The 20,403-nt window shown below is 44.8% G+C and overlaps 1 long non-coding RNA gene across 1 annotated transcript in view; it reads right to left on the bottom strand.

The window, feature by feature from the left end:
• Positions 1–9,284: 9,284 nt before the first annotated feature.
• Positions 9,285–20,403, bottom strand: part of LOC308583668 — a 35,013-nt gene continuing 23,894 nt past the window's right edge. Inside the window, exons 2-3 of the long non-coding RNA XR_014006331.1 lie at positions 14,766–14,878; positions 9,285–10,613 (exon numbers count right to left, since the gene is read on the bottom strand). This is a non-coding gene — a long non-coding RNA (uncharacterized lncRNA). The remainder of the gene's footprint in view (positions 10,614–14,765; positions 14,879–20,403) is intronic.

Below are 20,403 nucleotides of genomic sequence, written 5' to 3'. Positions count from 1 at the left end.
CGGGTTGTGCTCTTTTCATGTCGCGAATGGGCCTCCGGAAAGGATCCCGTTCGCAACCAGAGGTACCACTGTATTATAATGTGGTCTACATGGAGCTGGCCCTGAAGATGACTTGAAGACACCAATTGGTCAAAAATGCAGCTGCCTAACTAACCAATGCAGCTGGCTGGGGTTCCACTCAGAACACATATAACCCTTGTTTTAAAACCGCTGCATTGGTTGGCAGTTTTGTTTCCAGGCCCAAATCAAAGTACTCACAATAGTGTTTGTGAATGTAAGTTTTGCAAACAGTTTTAAGCTGCATTTTAAAATGTTGTAATCCACCCTGGGGCCTTAGGGTGAAGAGTGAGTAAATAATAATAATAATAATAATAATAATAATAATAATAATAATAATAATAATAATATCTTCAGCCCTTTAATTTCAATGGGTCTGCTTTGAGTGTTAGTTGAATACAAAGAATCTCATTGTTGACACATGAATAGATAAGTCATATTAGCTGCATCTTTCCAGCATGAACACTGTATGCCCATGCAGCAAAACCACCACTGTCATGTTACAATGCCTTAAATCACTTACAAGCTTCATGATAAGACCTTCGCAATGCCTAGCATGAGGAACACAAAGTGAGTGCAAGATTCAAACCTATTATTAAGCAGGGAGACATCCTGCATGCTCCACTCCTAAGTATACTACTTGGAACGAAGTTCCACTGAAAGCAGAGTGAACTATCAGTATGTTTAGAGACTGTGTGCAGGAGTGTGTGCCTTCCAGGCTTTCAATTCTAGGTAAACATTCACTCAAAACCCTAGCCTTGTAACCATTATAACTGTTTGTTTGCAACGCCAGATTGTAGTGCCTTATGCCCTGCTTTTTAACTAACTCTAAATACCCAACTGGAAACAAGGATTGGAGGCCACAGGTTTAATCACAGAGCAGGAAATGGAGCAAGAGTGTAACTTTGCACAACTTTGGTAGCCAGTGCTGTGGTCACAAAACCATTGCGGAGGCAGTATTTCACGTGAACCTCTGATCCCGTCCTCATTCCACCATTTCCCTCCCTGTGTTTTTGGGAAAGGGGGAAATCTTATACCTTCTTTGGTAGGAAGTGTTATTACTATTTATCAGGAGCCATTCTTACAACCTACTTGGGTATCAGGTCAGTATCTAAAACTGCTTGGGCCCTTAAGGCCAGTTTTTCTTGTCAGCTGCTTTGGAAATCTCTGCTAGAACTTCTCCAAAGAACACACACGCTAATAGTTCTCTTCACAACATACAATTCTTCCTTTGTTTTCCTCTTCAGAAACATTTTTTTTCCCAGATCCCCCCCTTTCCGCCATGCCTGCACTTTCTAAAAGAATTCATGGTCTCCATATCATGTGCACAGTGTAGAGTCAATGTGGTGCAGAAGTGGTTTGAGTGTTGGACTAGGGCCTGGGAGACCAGGGTTCAAATCCCCCCACAGCCATAAAACTCACTGGGGCAGTAACTGTCTCTCATCCTAACCGATCTCACAGGTTTGTTCTGAAGATAAAATGGGGTCAGGGAGCAGTGTAGGCCACCTCAAGCTCCTCGGAAGACAGTGGGAGAGGAAGAAACAAATAACATCGGACTCCAAAGGGGATCCTATTGCTGACAAAGAATCTCAACGCTACTTCTACATGCACAACACAGCTTTGCGTTTTTTATATTTCACTCAGCCACACATATGAGTAGTATTCAGTCATGTGGGCTAGACACAGATCTAGACTTTCAGAAACTGCAGAACACTTTCACTTAGCACTCTTGCCTTAGTAGCATGAGAAGTCATGTTTGAAGCTATTTTATAAAGGCTTTGTCGCTTTTGGATATGAATATTCAAAGGAATAAGGAATGTCCACAAGTACTAATAAAAGTGGTTGGTAGATATGTGCCTGTCTATCTCGTGTTTGTTAGTTGCCTTTCTCTTTCAATTTGTACATGGTCTTTAGGGTGCAGTGTTTCATTAATATCACTTCATAAACTTTTGATCAAATAAAAGGTGTCCCAAATTGGCTGGATTTTTTTTTAAAAAAATGTTAATTATTTTTAATGTACCGTATTTTTCGGACTATTGGACGCACCGGTCCATAGGACGCACCTAGATTTGGGGGGGGGGGGAAATAAAGGGGAAAAAATTTATCCCCCCCCGCCAGGCGCGGGGCTGGGGCGGGGAAGCCCGAGCTTCCCCCCTCCCCCAGAACGGGACTCAGAGCCATGCCGAAGCTGCGCGCAGCTTTGGCATCGCTCTGGGAGCTTGCGGGGCTGGGGGAGGAGGAAGCCTTCCACCAGCCTCCAAACCAAGTCGGGGGACAGCGGGAATGGCGCGCTGCGCCTCTCCCGCTGTCCCCCGAGTTTGCGGGGCTGGCGACGGGGAGGAGCAGGCTTCTCCCCCCGCCAGCCTTCTAACCAAGTTGGGGGACAGCGGGAAGGGCGCGCTGCGCCTCTCCCGCTGTCCCCCGAGCTTGTGGGGCTGGCGGTGGGGCTCTCCTGAAGCCTGGAGGTTGTGGGGCTGGTGGGGGGGAGAAGCAGGCTTGCTTCTCCCACCCCCAGCCTCCCGATCAGGTCGTGGAATAGCGGGATGGCGGAGCGCTGCCATCCCGCGATTCCCCGACCTGATCTGGAGGTTGTGGGGATGGTGGGGGGGAGAAGCAGGCTTGCTTCTCCCACCCCCAGCCTCCAGATCAGGTCGGGGAATAGCGGGATGGCAGAGCGCTGCCATCCCGCGATTCCCCGACCTGATCTGGAGGTTGTGGGGATGGTGGGGGGGAGAAGCAGGCTTGCTTCTCCCACCCCCAGCCTCCAGATCAGGTCGTGGAATAGCGGGATGGCAGAGCGCTGCCATCCCGCGATTCCCCGACCTGATCTGGAGGTTGTGGGGATGGTGGGGGGGAGAAGCAGGCTTGCTTCTCCCACCCCCAGCCTCCAGATCAGGTCGGGGAATAGCGGGATGGCGGCGCTTCGCCATCCCCCTATCCCCCGAGCTTGTGGGGCTGGGGGGGGGGAGAAGCAGGCTTGCTTCTCCCCCCGCCAGCCTCCAGATCAGGTCGGGGAATAGCGGGGTGGCGGCTCTGCACCTCCCCGCTGTCCCCAGCTTTTGGGTGCAGGCTGCTGCCCGCAAGCCTTGCGAGCCCGCGTGACATCCCGCCGGGCTTGCAAGACTTGGGATAGCTTCCTGAAGCCTGGAGAGCGAGAGGGGTCGGTGCGCACGGACCCCTCTCGCTCTCCAGGCTTCAGCAAAAGCCTGCATTCGCACCATAGGACGCACACACATTTCCCCTTCATTTTTGGAGGGGAAAAAGTGCGTCCTATAGTGCGAAAAATACGGTATTTTTAATGTAGGTACTTAAATAAAGGTATTTAAAAACTTCAGATGACAGACACGATCACTGAAGATGCCTATTCCATTTTTAACATACTGGAAGGGACCTCTCTTACAGATGTGCCTGCTGTGCTACACATAAAAATAATGTGTTCGTCAAAATGATGGTTAATTGGTTAAAACTTTTATCAATTAAGTTATAACTGGGTGGCATCCTCATTGCCCATGTTTTATCATAATCTGAGTTGAAGAACATAGTTGAGAAAAAATATTAGGAGTCACAAAATTTGGTTTAGGTCATGGGTAGGCAAACTAAGGCCCGGGGGCTGGATCTGGCCCAATCGCCTTCTAAATCCGGCCCGTGGATGATCCAGGAATCAGCGTGTTTTTACATGAGTAGAATGTGTCCTTTTATTTAAAATGCATCTCTGGGTTTTTTTGTGGGGCATAGGAATTGCCCCCCCAATATAGTCTGCCCCCCCCCCCAGATCTGAGGGACAGTGGACCGGCCCCCTGCTGAAAAAGTTTGGAAGGAAATATATTGCAGTTGGATTCCAGATTATGTTTGTACTTGAAAGATTGTGCCTACAGCTAACAAAGCTGCAATCCTAACCACACTTAACTGGGAGTAAGTCCCATTGAATTAGATTTGTCTTACTTCTAGGATTAGAAATTAGGGTTGAATTACAAGTGGCTTTGAGCAGTTGCAGCTCTTAGTTCTCTGTTCCATAACTTTGTGTATTTATTTTCTCATATGTTATTTGTATCTGGCATCAGTGTTACTAGTGGTTTCTCTGTATTAAAAAATGCAAGTGCTAAATTAGCATCCTAAAAGATAATTTTATCAATGAGTCATTGGTTGTCAAAAGAGCTTGAAGAGCTTATGGTCCAACTCTGTGAACAAGGGTATGATACCTGAAACCCTTACATTCTGAAATATCTTCTTCTTGTTATCCCACCCTTCCTCTCAAGGAACACAGGATGGTGCACAACATAATAAAATTCAATTCAATGCAATACGATAATGTTTAAGAAAATGTCAGTTATAACAACTAGAATAATAGCAGTGTCACAATATAACTATCAATAGTACAAACACACCATAAAGATAAAGGTAAAGGGACCCCGACCATTAGGTCCAGTCGCGGCCGACTCTGGGGTTGTGATGCTCATCTTGCTTTATTGGCCGAGGGAGCCAGCGTACAGCTTCCGGGTCATGTGGCCAGCATGACTAAGCCGCTTCTGGTGAACCAGAGTAGTGCACAGAAATGCTGTTTACCTTCCCGCCGGAGCGGTACCTATTTATCTACTTGCACTGCATGCTTTCAAACTGCTAGGTTGGCAGGAGCAGCAACGGGAGCTCACCCCATCACGGCTATAACATAGCTCAATATCGGCAAACAGTCTGGTCTATATTATGTGCCCCGAACCCAGGTGAATAAGCGTATCTTTACTTGACAATGTGGGGGCTAGCTGCATTTTCCCATGGTGAGAATTCCATAAATGTGGTGCCACCACCAAGAGAGCTCTGTTTCTTATCATCATATCCTAGGTATGAGCGTAGGTTGGCTGGTGCTGCGGGAGGTGCTCTTTCAAGTACTTGGCTCCTAAGCCTTTTAGTAATATGCCTATCTAAACTACAAACATAAACCAGTTTCACACTTATTTAACTCTTTGGGCTTTTAGTTGAAAAATCCAGGAAACAATAATTTAACAAAGTGCTAAGGATTCTAATACTTTTTATCACATTTTTATATCTAATATAATTCTCAAGGGTATGGAGTAGGGGCAGCCGCAACAGTTGAACTGTCTTTTAGGTTAGTTATATTAGCAGTGTGTAAAGGTAAAGGTACCCCTGCCCATACGGGCCAGTCGTATCCGACTCTAGGGTTGTGCGCCCATCTCACTTAAGAGGCCGGGGGCCAGCGCTGTCCGCAGACACTTCCAGGTCACGTGGCCAGCGTGACAAGCTGCATCTGGCGAGCCAGCGCAGCACACGGAAACGCCGTTTACCTTCCCGCTAGTAAGCGGTCCCTATTTATCTACTTGCACCCGGGGGTGCTTTCGAACTGCTAGGTTGGCAGGCGCTGGGACCGAACGATGGGAGCGCACCCCGCCGTGGGGATTCGAACCGCCGACCTGATGATCGGCAAGTCCTAGGCGCTGAGGTTTTACCCACAGCACCACCCACGTCCCTATTAGCAGTGTAGATGCTCCCTAAAAGCTTTAGTTTAAATGAAAGGACTATGCCATATTTTCAATTACTGTGCCACAAAGAGGGGAGGTGCGTATTGCCAGTACAGTGGTACCTCGGATTAAGAACTTAATTCATTCTGGAGGTCCATTCTTAACCTGAAACTGTTCTTAACCTGAGGTACCACTTTAGCTAATGGGGCCTCCCGCCGCCGCCACGCAATTTCTGTTCTCATCCTGAAGCAAAGTTCTTAACCCAAGGTACTATTTCTGGGTTAGCAGAATCTGTAACCTGAAGTGTCTGTAACCCAAGGTACCACTGTACTGCCTAGAGAGTTAGATGTCACAATGCTACTTCCATGTTTGCACTCCATAACTGTGAAAGCTTGTGATAATTTGCATGAGCGAAACAAGCATCACAGAGCAAGTGTCACAGCCAAACTTTTCATTACCTCAAGCACAATATTCTCTCCATGTGTACCACTGATGTGTTCAATTGTAAGCAATCAAGTGATAACTCTTCAAGTGATAACACACTGAGTGGTGTTTGTGAATTGGCTGTACACATGTGTGTGGATGAGTATAGTGTTGAGATGGCAAACTCCATCTCTGGCAGTGGCGTAGCGTGGGTTATCAGCACCCAGGGCAAGGCAAGTAATTTGAGCCCCCTAACCCATGGATTTGCGCCCCCTAACCCGTGGATTTGCGCCCCCTAACCCTAACCCCCAGATGTTGTGCCCAGTGCGGCCGGCCCCCCCTGCACCCCCACGCTACGCCACTGATCTCTGGCCTATGCTTGCCCATGGTAAGATCTGAAAAGATCCCTGCACATACATGGAATATGCACAGCTCTGTTGATGGGGCTCTTTTCAGACCTTACAGCGAATGATCATAGGTTGCAGAGAGGGGGAGCCTTAAAATCTCAGGGCTGCACTACAAGCAATCATTGTAGCAGTGAAGAAGGACTGAAATTGCCAGTGTGACAGAGCAGCTGTGCAGCAACAGCTTGAGGTTGTTTTGTTGCTCATCTTGGAACAGCATGCAGAAGTGCCTGTATGGATTTAAAGAATACAGAGTGGGGAGGTGTAGCACACCAATAGTGAAACTAGGGGAAATACACTCAGAAGTTAATAGAAAACTTGCGTGAGAATTATTTTTCTCTGAAATAAATGTGATGCTGTATTTTACAGTAAATGGACCCATATTCACACTTTCCTTCTAGATCCTCATTGATTCTTGAATGTTCTTTTCACTCTACTAGCTTTTCATTTCTTTATGTTGCTGGCACCCTTTCTGTTTTTCTGTATTATTATTATTATTATTATTATTATTATTATTATTATTATTATTATTAATAATAATAATAATAATAATAATAATAATAATTTTATTTATATCCCGCCCTCCCCAGCCGAAGCAGGGCTCAGGGCGGCTAACAACAATAAAACAGTACAAAAGTACAACACAAACAACACTCTAAAATCATTCATTATAAAATTAATTCAAATCAAGCCACTGGCAACCATTGGGCCAGAGCTCCGCGAAGATTGCCGAGGGAGGGAGTCAGGCTGTGCCCTGGCCAAAGGCCTGGTGGAACAGCTCTGTCTTGCAGGCCCTGCGGGAAGATGTCAAGTCCCGCAGGGCCCTAGTCTCTTGTGACAGAGCGTTCCACCAGATCGGAGCCACAGCTGAAAAAGCTCTGGCTCTAGTTGAGGCCAGCCTAACCTCTCTGTGGCCTGGGACCTTCAAGATGTTATTATTTGAAGACCGTACGTTTCTCTGTGGGACATACCAGGAGAGGCGGTCCCGTAGGTACGAGGGTCCTAGGCCGTATAGGGCTTTAAAGGTTAAAACCAGCACCTTAAACCTGATCCTGTACTCCACCGGGAGCCAGTGCAGCTGGTATAGCACCAGGTGAATGTGATCTTGCAGCGAAGACCCCATAAGGAGTCTCGCTGCAGCATTCTGCACCCGCTGGAGTTTCTGGGTCAGTCTCAAGGGCAGCCCCACGTACAGCGAGTTACAATAATCCAGTCTGGAGCTGACCGTCGCATGGATCACAGTGGCTAGGTCAGGGCGAGAGAGGTAAGGAGCCAACTGCTTAGCTTGGCGGAGATGGAAAAATGCCGCCTTTGTTATAGCTGCAATCTGCGCCTCCATGGAAAGGGAGGTATCGAAGATTACACCCAAACTCTTAACGGATGGTGCTGGCACTAATTGCGCCCCCGCAAGAGATGGGAGTTGCCCCCCCCAATCCCAAAGCATCGGGGAGAGTATCGCACCCTGAGGTACTCCACACACCAAGGAGTGGCGCGATGACAATTCCCCCCCAAGCACCACCCTCTGTCCCCGACCAGAGAGAAACGAGCGCAGCCATTGAAGGACTGTGCCCTGGATCCCCACGTCGGCAAGGCGGTGGTCCAGGAGTTCGTGATCGACCATGTCGAAAGCTGCTGACAGATCTAGAAGAATCAGCAGCCCCGACCCGCCTCGATCCAGCTGTCTACGAAAATCATCTGTTAGGGCAACCAGAGCCGTCTCGGTCCCATGACCAGCGCGGAAGCCGGACTGGAATGGATCTAGAGCCGATGTTTCATCCAGAAACCCACCAAGCTGTTCAGCAACCGCTCTCTCAATCACCTTACCCAGGAACGGAAGATTTGAAACCAGGCGGTAATTGGATAGATCTAAAGGATCTAATGATGTTTTCTTTAAGAGCGGGCGCACCACTGCCTCCTTCAGTTCCCCTGGGAATGTCCCTGTGCCAAGGGACAAATTGATGATATCCCCCAGGAGGGCCCGCACCTCGTCTGGACACGCTCTAATCAGCCAAGACGGGCACGGGTCGAGAGGACAGGTGGTGGGCTTTCCAGCTCGGAGGAGTCTGTCCACATTGGCTGGGGATATCGGTCGAAGTGGTCCAATACTGGACCCGAGGACAATATTGCAGACAAATGTCACCAGCTATCTGGACTGATAATGAACTTTCACTAATTGTAAGAAACGTATGTCAGAAAAGATCCAAAACAACAGTGCAGAGTTGCTTTGTGCTTGTTGGTGCAGCACTTTGGTTTTTTGGATGTTGAGCAATGGGCCAAGCCTTTCGTAAGCTTCTGCGAAGATATTTAGGATAGTTTGGAGGTACACAACCCTGTTTAACACCTGATCCCACTGTGAATTGTTAACTCTGAAAGCTATTCTTATCTGCAATTGTTGCTGTCACATTATCATGGAGGAGCCGAAGTATGTTCACAAATTTATCTGGACAGCCAATTTTCAGAAGGACAGTCCACAGAGCATTACGATTTACAGTGTTGAAGGCCTTAGTCAGGTCAATAAATGCCATTTACAGGGGTTGGTTTAGCTTCATTAATGTGTGCATAGGGGGTCTCCACCCCCATCATTCTGCCCGGACACTGAGGTCCAGTGCTGAGGGCCTTCTGGCGGTTCCCTTGCTGCGAGAAGCCAAGTTACAGGGAACCAGGCAGAGAGCCTTCTCGGTAGAGGCACCTGCCCTGTGGAATGCCCTCCCACCAGATGTCAAAGAGAAAAACAACTACCAGACCTTTAGAAGACGTCTGAAGGCAGCCCTGTTTAGGGAAGCTTTTAATGTTTAATAGACTATTGTATTTTAATATTCTGTTGGAAGACGCCCAGAGCAGCTGGGAAAACCCAGCCAGATGGGGCGGGGTATAAATAATTTTATTATTATTATTATTATTATTATTATTATTATTATTATTATTATTACCAAAGTGCTTTTGCACTCAGCATCTCTCTGCCTCCCAAATTCCATGCCAGAGCGAGAGCCAGGTACCGAGACCGGGCCCTGGGGGGAGCTTGAAAGGACAATTACCCTCAAATCATCCTTGGTTATCTTCGCTAATGGTCTCCGCTATCGTGGGAGCAGCATATATTAAGGCAGACAGGGAGCAGCATCCATTAAGGCAGTCTGCTCTCTGCATTTTTCTTGAAGCTGTTGAACAGTGAAAATCATGTCCGCTGTCCCCCTACAAGGTCGAAAACCATTTGGGGATTCAGGAAAAGTAGCCTTGGATATTGTTAGGAGATAGTTTGCTAAGATCATTGCAATAATTTTGCTGGCCGCAGCTAATAAAGAGATGTCTCAATAGTTTCCTCAATCCATTCTATCACCTTTTAAAAAGAGATTGATAATTTTGCCATCCCTAAAGTCTGCTGGGATCTCCTCTCTCTCCCAGATTTTTTCGATGAGCTTGTGAAGTTATTGTGTAAGTTCAATTCCGCCCACTTTGAAGACGTCGGCAGGTATATCACCAAGTCCGCTGGCTTCGTTGTTTTTCATTTGGTTAATAGCTGTACACAACTCTCCCAGATTTGGAGATACTGCAAACTCATCTCTATTTTTTTGGTGGAACTTGTAAGAGGACCTCAGGGCAGCTACAGGGGAGTTGCGGTTAAGGAGATGCTAGTAATGTTCTTTCCAGCGCAGTGCAATAGCTTACTTATCTTTTAAAAGCGTGGTACCGTCTGTTGAGCGTAGGAGACATATGCCATGATTTACTGGCCCATAGATGGTCTTTGTGGCTTTAAAGAAACTCTGTGCATCATGAGTGTCGGCTAAGTGCTGGATCTCTTGCGCTTTTTTTATCCACCAGGTGCTCTTTAGTTCTCTGGTTCTTCTTTGAACCTTAGCCTTAGCGTTGGCATAGGTTTTTGTCTTAGTGGCACAGTTTCTATTTCTTTGCCAGATCTGAAAGGCCTTCCTTTTCTTGTCAATAATGCATTCAATCTCACTGTCATTCTCATCAAACCATTTATTGGTGTTTGGTATCCAATTGCTTGTTCGTAGGCTGCAATCATGGATGTTTTTAGCTTGGTCCAGTGTTCCTCAAGGTTGTCAGGGAACTCCAAAAGCAGATGGTCCTTAAGAGTTGTTTGGAAACAATCCCACTTAATAAGATCTTGAAGGGCTTGAGCGTTCATTTTGTTCCTTGGTTTCCTTCCTTGAAGCCTGCGTTGAGATATAATCTTGATAGCCATCGTGGAATGTATTAATCGGTGATCTGTCCAGCAGTCGTCAGCACTCTTCATACAGGCCTAGTATACCCGCAGGTCTCAGGGCAGTTCACAGAATAAAATCAGAATATAAAACCACAAAAATGCATAATCAAAATAAAAACAACAACCACCCAATAACCACCCCCAACACATTTTAAAAGGGCATAGGGTGTCAATCAAATTTTCTCTTAAAAATCTTCTGAAGATATTCCCTAGTTAGCTAACTATTTCCTTTAGGTTAAAAAAAAAAGAGAGAGGGTGGGTTGTTTATTTAATTAATGCTAAGTATTCATATCTTATGAATTTTACGCTAACTCTCCTTATCTCTTTTTGTTACTCCTATAATGATTTTACATTCTGGGTTATGTTGGTTTCTGTATCCGTCTTACTTTAATGTTTTATGACTACTTGTTTCCCATATGATTTGGGGGAGAAATTACCTCTTTCTTTTCCTAATCATGTTTTCACTTGTTCTCGCAAATGACTGCCAGGTTTATAATGAAAGCTGTGTGTGGCTGTGTGTGCGTCCTTTTCCTCATGGCCTAGTGTTGGGTTCTCCAGGTCTTTCTTTCTATGAAAAGTGGGCCATCTACTGTTGGTTTCGAGTATGGGCTTTAAATTGATATTAGTATGGCAAGCACAGGGAAAAATCAGATTGTGTATACAGATACTAAACATGCAGCGTACATTATTAAAAGGAATGTGCTGAACATACTTACTTTTTTGATATATTCCCGCCCCCAGCTCCTTATTTTGTTTTGAAGGAGAATTTAACACTTGCAAATTCAATAGACCCTATGACCTGCCTTTACTAACCTAAAAATATCCAGCTTAAAATAAAGATATTCTGGAAGGCTGTGCCCTAAATCTTCCAGAATGATGTAAAAACTCCTGTGAGAGCTGGCTTTCATTAAGCAAGATTCAGATGGGGCAAATTGGTTGTAATTAACTGTATTTTATATGTTAGTAGATATTGTATCCTATACTTACACTTGAGCACAGATCTATCTCTTATGTGCACTATGCATGTATGTATGTATCACCCTATGAACAAACTTTGAGAATGTAAGAATGGACTTCCCCATTGAAATCAATGTGGAAAGTATTCTAGTCTTCTACTGGCTAGAAAAGATAGCTGGATTGGGATATATATTTGCTTTTGCTAATTTTCTCTGGGGAAGTGGCAGGATACAAATCAATCTATCTTCATTTCTATTTTTTTAAAAAAACCTCTCATGGCATAGGGCACAAGAAGGTTTGCTTACAGCTTGATAAAAGTAGTTAATTTTCAATTTATAGCCATTTACCTAGCAGGTTCATCTGTTTCAACATGATTATCAAGTGATTGGTTTAAAAACTGCATCCTAGAATTCTGCAATTTTGACTCGTCTACATCTACTGAGTCATATCTAGACCTATCTAGTGAACTGAGAAAAACATGCCTAATAATGCCAGTGCTAACCAGCCAATGTCAATGTAGACATTCTGCCCTTTGCTCGTTATTATGAATCACCTACTTCTGATTTTTGAATTATTAACTGTAAAGGTGATGCCCAGGAAGGAACAGTCCAGCTAGTTTTTCTAATTTCTGTACTAGAGTGTCATAGCTTGTCTTCCGAGTACTTGTTTTGACTTGTATTGGATGTGGTCATGATCAGTGGAAAAAATGACAGTATTCCCCCACTCCCCGCTTGAAAATAATTCAAAGCCTCAGGGGTTTTGTGTGTGCCTGCATGCGTGTCTTAAATATAAAGCAAATGCATCTGTAAGGCTACCAACAGCAACAAAAAGACTTTGTTTCAAGCGGAAAATATAAAATATTGAAGTACTTTTTAAAGACATACAGCTGAAAAGTAAAAAGGTAAAGGTACAGGACCCCTGGATGGTTAAGTCCAGTCAAAGGTGACTATGGGGTGCAGTGTTCATCTCGCTCCAGGCCGAGGGAGCTGGCATTTGTCCACAAACAGCTTTCCAGGTCATGTGGTCAGCATGACTAAACCACTTCTGGTGCAACAGGACACCGTGACGAGTGCCAGAGCGCATGGAAATGCCCTTTACCTCCCTGCCATAGCGGTACCTATTTATCTACTTGCACTGATATGCTTTTGAACTGCTAGGTTGGCAGAAACTGGGACAGAGCAACGTGAGCTCACCCCATTGCACGGATTTGAACCGCTGACCTTCCAATCTGCCGCAAGACCAAGAGGCTCAGTGGTTTACACCACAGCACCACCCGCGCACCACCATTAGCTGAACAGTAAATTTATATTCATTCATGTTTTCTCTAAGTGATTTATTGACTTCAAGATTACATAGTACAATTATTCTGGTCTTGACTGTCATTTACAGAAATAATTATCACCTTTTGGTCTTGTAGCCTAACTAAAACCATGATCCAAAGAAAGGAAATAGCATGGAAGAGAATGCAATTTCTAGCTGAGATACTATTTTGCCTGGGCTACTCAATAGTTCTCACTGCCAAAGAAACAGATGACTATTCTGTTTCAAAAGAAGCTAGACTTCAGTAGGAGAAACTGCTGCAGCTACAACCATATATACAATTCCAGCTGTGTGTACTTTCATGTATATTCGTCTCTTACTTGGGTTATGGCCATTGTGCTTTGACTTTATGAAATTAGTTGATTGACATTCAGGGGTGTTGCTTCCAGGTGGATAAATGCAGTTAAGTTGCTTATTTTGTGCTGTAACTGTATTTTTATATCTCTTGCTCTTATCTGTATTATGGTGGGTTTTATGCTTTCAGCTGTATTTCATGACTGTTGTAAAACTATGAGAGTAGTCATTTCACCCAAAACACAGCCTAGAAATGTAACAAACAAATAATGCCAGGACCAGGCACCCTCAATGATATGGGGCATAAAGGAGACAAACTTATTACACTCTGAAGTTAATGGAAGTACTTCACAGAAAAGTGCCTCTGGGTTGTGTATGGGCGCTATTCATGCTGTGATTCATCATGGTTGTGTCATCTTTTTTTTAATAATGATTTTTAAAACTGCAGTTAAAGGGAAGAGATGGTGTTTCACTTCTTGCACATAAGTGATCAGCCTAGCTGGTTGCACCTTTAAAAGTTTGCTCTCATTTTAAGAGCTCTTCCCTGTAAAAGAGAATGTGACTAGCACAGTAATCTCTTTAGATCGAGAGTGAACTTTTGTAAGTGTGCCAACTTTATACAAGCAAATGTGGCAAATGAAAAATCCCCTTTAACATTGTCATATCTTGGTGGGGGCTGCCAGCTGCTTCCAAGTTCCCATGCGTCTCACTGCTGGACTATTCACACCCTTATCAATGAATCAACGTTCTGTTCATTGAGCCTAAATGAGCAGAATTATGATGTGCATATTCGTCCAAAGCACCTGACCCTTGCCTTGGGTGACACGTCCACCACACACTACGTTTATTCAGGCACCTTATCTAAGAATGCAGGAGTCTCTGGCTTATATCAGATCAGACTATTTGTCCATTTATAGTCTAATAGTATACCCTGACTGGCAAGGACACTGCAGGGTCTCCAGATAGGCCTTCTGCCTCTCCGGATACCTGATATTTTTAAACAGTGTCCTGCCACCTATCAGGGATTGACTCTGGGGCTTTTGCATGCAAAACACATGGTCTATCACTAAGTGATAGGGCCCTTAGTATGTTTCAGTGTCAAAAATAGTTGTATTAAGGCACTTCCATACCTGGACATTTATTTTGTTTTGCATAGTAAGGGGAAGTAGACCCAACAAGCTTTGGCCTACTTGCCAAGCATTGGACACCACTAGCTTGGGTGGGCTGACCCTGTTCTATGGTTTTATAATACTGAGTTGTAGGGTGCCTGCCATCTCATGTAAGTAGGGCCATAATGATTATGCAGTGCATGTGTAAAGAGACACACATAAATCTAGAGAGCAAGAAAATGGTGATTCGGACAATTGTTTTGGATGACAGGGTGTATTTGTGGGCATTTTGTGTGGCTACTCAAATGCAGAGGACATGGTGCATACTTTAATTGTTACACATTGGTTGACATCCTCTGATAAGAATTGCCCTATTTATAGCTGAAGATATACTAAATATTGGGTATCGGGAGGCAGTCACTGCAACCTATTTTATAGAGACAAGTAACATAGAAATTATTGTAGTCAGCTTACACCAGAATAAATAATGTGGAAATTTGGAAATTACTTGGAAAACCACAGATCTTTCCTCACTTTCCCTTTTTGGTACAGCCACTTGCATCTCAGAGTTGGGAGACACTCCAGGAAAGCATTCAATGCTATGCAGAGGTCCGGGTGCAGCTGTGGAGGAGAATGAGCTGAAATGAAAGTCACTCCTCCATGCACAAGAAGTACTTTCACTTGTACTGCTAGAGCACCATTCGATCCAAGCAGACCTGGCCCACTGATGAGGCAAGGTGAGGTGCTTGCCTTGAGCAGTGGAAGACCAAGAGAGGCTCCTGCCTTGCCTCCGCTGCCCGCCCCATCACCTCTGCTGGCAGTGGCAACGGTTTCTGGCAAGATCTTGCGAGGTCTTGCTGGAAGCCAATGCTGCTTCCAGCACTACACAGGCACGATCAACAACACAGCTAAGAGAGGTGTGATGGTGGCGCTGCAGTGGGGGGGGGGGCAGGAAGGTAGCAAATTCTGCCCCTGGATCTGAACCCCAGGAAGTATAAGGCACCAGGATATTCAAACTGGCCACCAAGGCAATGGAGCCTGGGCTCTTCACTCCCTGTGCCCCTGGGACAACTTTTAGGCTGAAGCCTTAGTGGCAGTGCTACTCATATGGTGGGCAGAACCAGAACAGCATCTCTTCAGTCTAGCCTTGACCATGTGCTCTGAGGGACTAACAGGGGCTGGCTGCTTATATATTACTCCTTGCTCAATTTGAGCAACTGCCAAACCTCCGAGGCTTCATTCCTGTCGCTGGTCATTTGGTTCTCGTCTGTTCAACCTAGCACCCAACCACTAGCACATCTTCAGAGTATGTCTCTGCCCTGGCCTTTGTCTGCCTGATCCAGTGGCTGATCTCCAGCCTGTCTAGGACCACACCTCTGTCCCATTTGATTCATCCCTGTCTTGCCAAAACCAGACCCCCAGCTGCAGCCTGACATAAAGGTAGGTCTCATTTGAAACAGTGGAGCATTAGCATTTAACTATGTGCACAGATTTTCAATAGAACCCATCCTAAGCACACCTACTGGATTTCATAATTCACATGGCATTCTCAGTGAATGTTTCCCTTTAGAGCATTTCATATGTGGATGAACTCCAGTGTTAACAGAGAGCTTCACAAACTTTTGATCACCCAAGGCTGTGTTCAAGTTGGAGACAATTTTTACTCTACACTTCCTGTGTTCCCCAGCAATCTTTTTCACCCTTGAGAATAGTGGGGGTCAGGTATAAAGTTGGAAGGTGGTAGGAAAAATTGCCACCCTCTTGTGTGAATGGAAGACTACATTGGGACCCGAGGTATATAGTGGTGGATGCAAATTTAATTTTCCAAGGTACACTTCAGCCCCACTTGTGGCACATTTGTGTGCCCTGGCACAAAGCTAAGAAATTATTTGCTCGATAGTAACTACCACCTGCCTCTGGTGTTAAATCACTGAGATGGATGGTGAATAATTTGGACTCTGTAAATGTCAAGAAAACATGCACCCACAAGCTCTGAAAGGAAGGTTGGAGGAGCGTAATGCGACGCCTTCCTTCAGTTTCCGCTTTCTTCTTAAATTCTCCTACACTGCTTTGTTGTTGATTTGGGATGAGTTGGTAGTCTCCTTGACCCCTCCTGCTAATTCTTTGCTTTCCTCCTCCCCGCAGAGTTAAGTGACTTCTCAAATAGTCTCCCTTTTATCATGATGTTTGCAAATGCCTCATCTCCCCCTTTCACTCTCCTCCATCTGCTTAAATGTTGGTCCTTACATCAAAAGCATAATAGCTTTCACTTGTCTACCAGGCCTCTCCTATTTTGGGAGCTGATCTGGAAGTCAGATAGAACCACCAAGCAGGCACAATCTTGCTTTCAATAGCTGTCTGTTCATCTCTTTAAGCCTCTGCAGTCGCTTGAGGAAACTGAAGGCTGCTTTTCATATGTTAAGAAGAAATCATATCTTGCCATACAGTCTTTGAAATCCCAGTCTACAAAGAACTGTCCATTTTGTGCTGACATTGGTCTGGAATTCCCCTATCAAACACATGTGCTTAACTTTCTCACTGACACACACATCTGGCAAGTGCAACCCAGAAAAACAGGCTATTTCATTCCGAACATGGCTGTTCTCCATCTTGCTCACAGAATAACACCCACCCGGTTCCTATTGAGGCAAAGAACAGAAATGGTCTTGCCCCACCCCACCCCTCGCTTTTTGGCATATTAAGCTGGCAGAGCTCTTAAATTCCCAGGGGCCTTTATTCTATACCATCAGATTTTCTGTCTTCGCTGCACTTTCTAATACCCTGGGGGCCATCCTGTGTTTTATTTACAATTTCCTTTCAGTGTTTAAAGGATTATATGATCTTTTGCTAGTCTGAGACAGCAGCAGGCTGTTGAGAAGCAGTAAATGGTTTCATTTTCTTGGGAGGAACTTCGTATTGGGACATGTAATATATTGGCCACTATGAAATAGGTTGTATTATATTACTACTAATTCTCAGTTGAACATTATCTCAGAAAGCAGCTCACAGCAATTAAAATGCTGCTGGAAACAGGAGAATCAAGGAAGGAGCTGGGGGGCCAGGGCTCCCCAAAATTTCCAATGAAAGGGCCAGCCCCCCTGAAGTTGGTGGACATTGCCATTCAAATGGTGTGTGTTTGTGTGTGCGTCACGTGATTATGTGGGGCAGGGCTTACCTGGGCCCCCAATATTTTATTCAAGTTGGCACCCCTTTTTGGAAGAAAGGGGTTTTCAGCTGGAACCGAGTCCCGACATTGAGGACTGGCTTGCTGTAGCCTTTCTTTTCCCTAATGGCCTCAACTGTTATAGCTGCTGCAGGAAGGCAAACAGAGAAGGAAGAAATAGCTGACGAGACTGAAAAATATTCACTGCCAGGATCCTATGACAATAAACACCAGCAGAAACTCCTGAAGAGGGGAAGAAAAACTCCAGGGCAACCGCCAGGGGGGAAATGTGCCACATGGTCTGTTCCAAGGAATCGATTCTCATAACACATTTACAGTGGTGCCCCACAAGATGAATGCCTTGCAAGATGGAAAACTCGCTAGACGAAAGAGTTTTCCGTTTTGGAGGTGCTTCGCAAAACGAATCTCCTATGGGCTTGCTTCGCAAGACGAAAATGTCTTGCGAGTTCCTGCGGGGTTTTTTCCTCCCCCCCCCTTTTCTAAGCTGCTAAGCCGCTTATCAGCTGATCCGATAAGCCACTAAAAGCCGCTAATAGCGCTAATCCGCTAATCCGTCAATGGGCTTGCTTCGCAAGACGATAAAACTGCTAGACGAAGAGAATCACAGAACGGATTCTTTTCATCTTGCGAGGCACCACTGTATTTAAAAGAGACTATGTTGCATTTGTTGACTTCTCCCAGATCAAGTTCTGAGGCCTGAGGAACTGGCTGTCCACAAAAACAGGTGCACGATCCAAATCAGGCAGGAGGTCAAGTTCCAGGGCAGCAAATGAGGTTCTCAAAGCAGCCCAAGGCAGGTGTGTGTTCAAGGTCAGGAAAAAGGTCAAGCTCCAAGGCAGCAACAGAGAGTCACTCAGGCCAGAAACAGGTTCAAAGACAGGTAGTGGTCACCATGATCAAAAGGAGCAATCAGGAGAACACAGCAGGAACTAGGCTGAGTCCCCACATTGAGTAGCTAAGGCTAAGGAACAAGACCAGACTCTTCTAGGACCTGATGCCCCTTGAACCAGCCAACTGCAGGCTCAGGCAGGCTGGTACCGCAGGCTAGATGGTATCATTCAAGCTCAGTCTACCAGGTTTGTCATAGAAACAATGCAGGTGGCATAGGTGGTGGAGCACCAGTGTCTTACTGCTGTGAACACCCCCACCCTAGTACCTTACACAGGAGCTACAGACTGAAATAGGTAAGCTCAGATGTTCATTTTGTATGCTTCTTCTTCATAGAGAAGACTTACTTTGAAACTTTACACTAGAGATGGGGAACCTGTGGCCCTCCAGATGTTGTTGGATTAAAATTTCCATCATCCCGGGCCAATGGCCATGTTAGCTGGGGCTGATGAGAGATGGGGCGCAACAACATCTGGAGGCCACAAGTCCATCACCTGTGCTTTATGCCCTAGAAATCGTTCCCCATTTTTCCAACCAAGAGCATGCATTAGGATGATAAAGGTAGCAGAACTTGGACTGTGCAGAGATTCCCCCCACCTTTGTCTCTGCCAAAAAGTTCATGTAAAGTACTAAAGAACTTTTCAGTCTGTATGAACATTGCTCAACACCTTTTCCCTACAACAGATGTCATGCTGGTATGTGGCTGCATAATGTTAGAGGTTCTTTTTGTTAAATATCACACAGTCAACACACTGATTTATGTCAAGGAACATCAACAGGGGGAAGTGATACCTCGTTCTCCTCATACTGAAAAAGTGAAACCTGTAAGACAGACTTGAATCCAGGCAAGGCAGTGGGAGGGATTACAATTGCGGACGATATCAGTGCTTAGGAAGTCACACTTTCCTCTTCTAGTTGAATAATATATAATAAAAGCATTAAAAAAAAGTTACAGCTGCCTACGGATTAAAGGTTTACTAAACGTCTGATAGAAGGAGGCAAGAGACAATGATAAGGATATACATTATTCTATAATCACCACTATTTTGTGTACATTCTAAAAATTAATAAATAATGCTTTGTTCTATTTGGAATTTATTTTAATAAACTTATCGCTTGTGCAATAGATGCCCCAGACAGATCACATCTTTTGTCTTCACGTGGTACAAGGAATAGATCTGTTTAAGGTATAAAGATGGTGCTGTCTCTGCACTGGGATTTGGAATAAAATGCTCCAAGATTTTTTTGTTTCGACAGTCAAAATACTAAGCTGGATCTTTGTTCTGCTTCCAAGTGTGGTTGGTTTTATATTCCTGTTTTTGTACTCTGATCTTATGGAGCTACCAGACTATTGCTCTTATTTCTCAGGTCTTAGATTAACGCCTTTTGTTCTCCATCTTACTGGATGCCCAAACTGCCCAGAATCACTAAAGGCCTGAAGTCTTTCTTTTCTGAACAAGAAGCCTCAAGCGCTTTAGCCTTTTGCTGTACAAAAGAGACTCTAACCTCTGTAATATTTTAGTAGCTCAGGTCCTTTCTGAATCTATTTTGAGCAACCTTGACCCAAACATTATTTCATAAACGAAAAAGAATCAGCTTTGTGCATTCTAGCTTACTATCTGAATCGTGGCACACCAACAAGCCAGCTGAACAAAAGTGGAGAGAAAGCCTGTGTCGAGAGTATAGTTTGGTGGGTGTGGTAATTGTTAAGAATATCAACAAAAATGTCACATTTGAGAGGCAGACAATAAATCACAGACTGAGGCCAGCAGAAAAGAATCGGAAAGAGGTGGAAGCAATTTTCAATGTTTGTCTAAACGCAAAACAGTCTAATCATGTTAAGACCTGAACTAGTGGGAAACTACAGTTTTGTGGTGTTAGGACTTTTTTTTAATTGTTACACAGTAACAAAAAGGAGGGCTTTTGCGGTTTTGGGGCTTTTTTATATTTTGTTTTTAAAAGGGAAAGTGTTCCAAAGTGTTCCAGCAAGTTTTGGTACAGGAAGCAAATTCTATGCCAAATTAGCACTAATATCTAGATTTTACAGGTGTGCTTTCTCCCTTTCCCTGCCTCT

This window comes from Podarcis bocagei (genome assembly GCF_964188305.1).
Source record: "Podarcis bocagei genome assembly, chromosome: 3".
NCBI lineage: Eukaryota > Metazoa > Chordata > Lepidosauria > Squamata > Lacertidae > Podarcis > Podarcis bocagei.
This window is presented reverse-complemented; position numbering and strand designations above follow the sequence as displayed.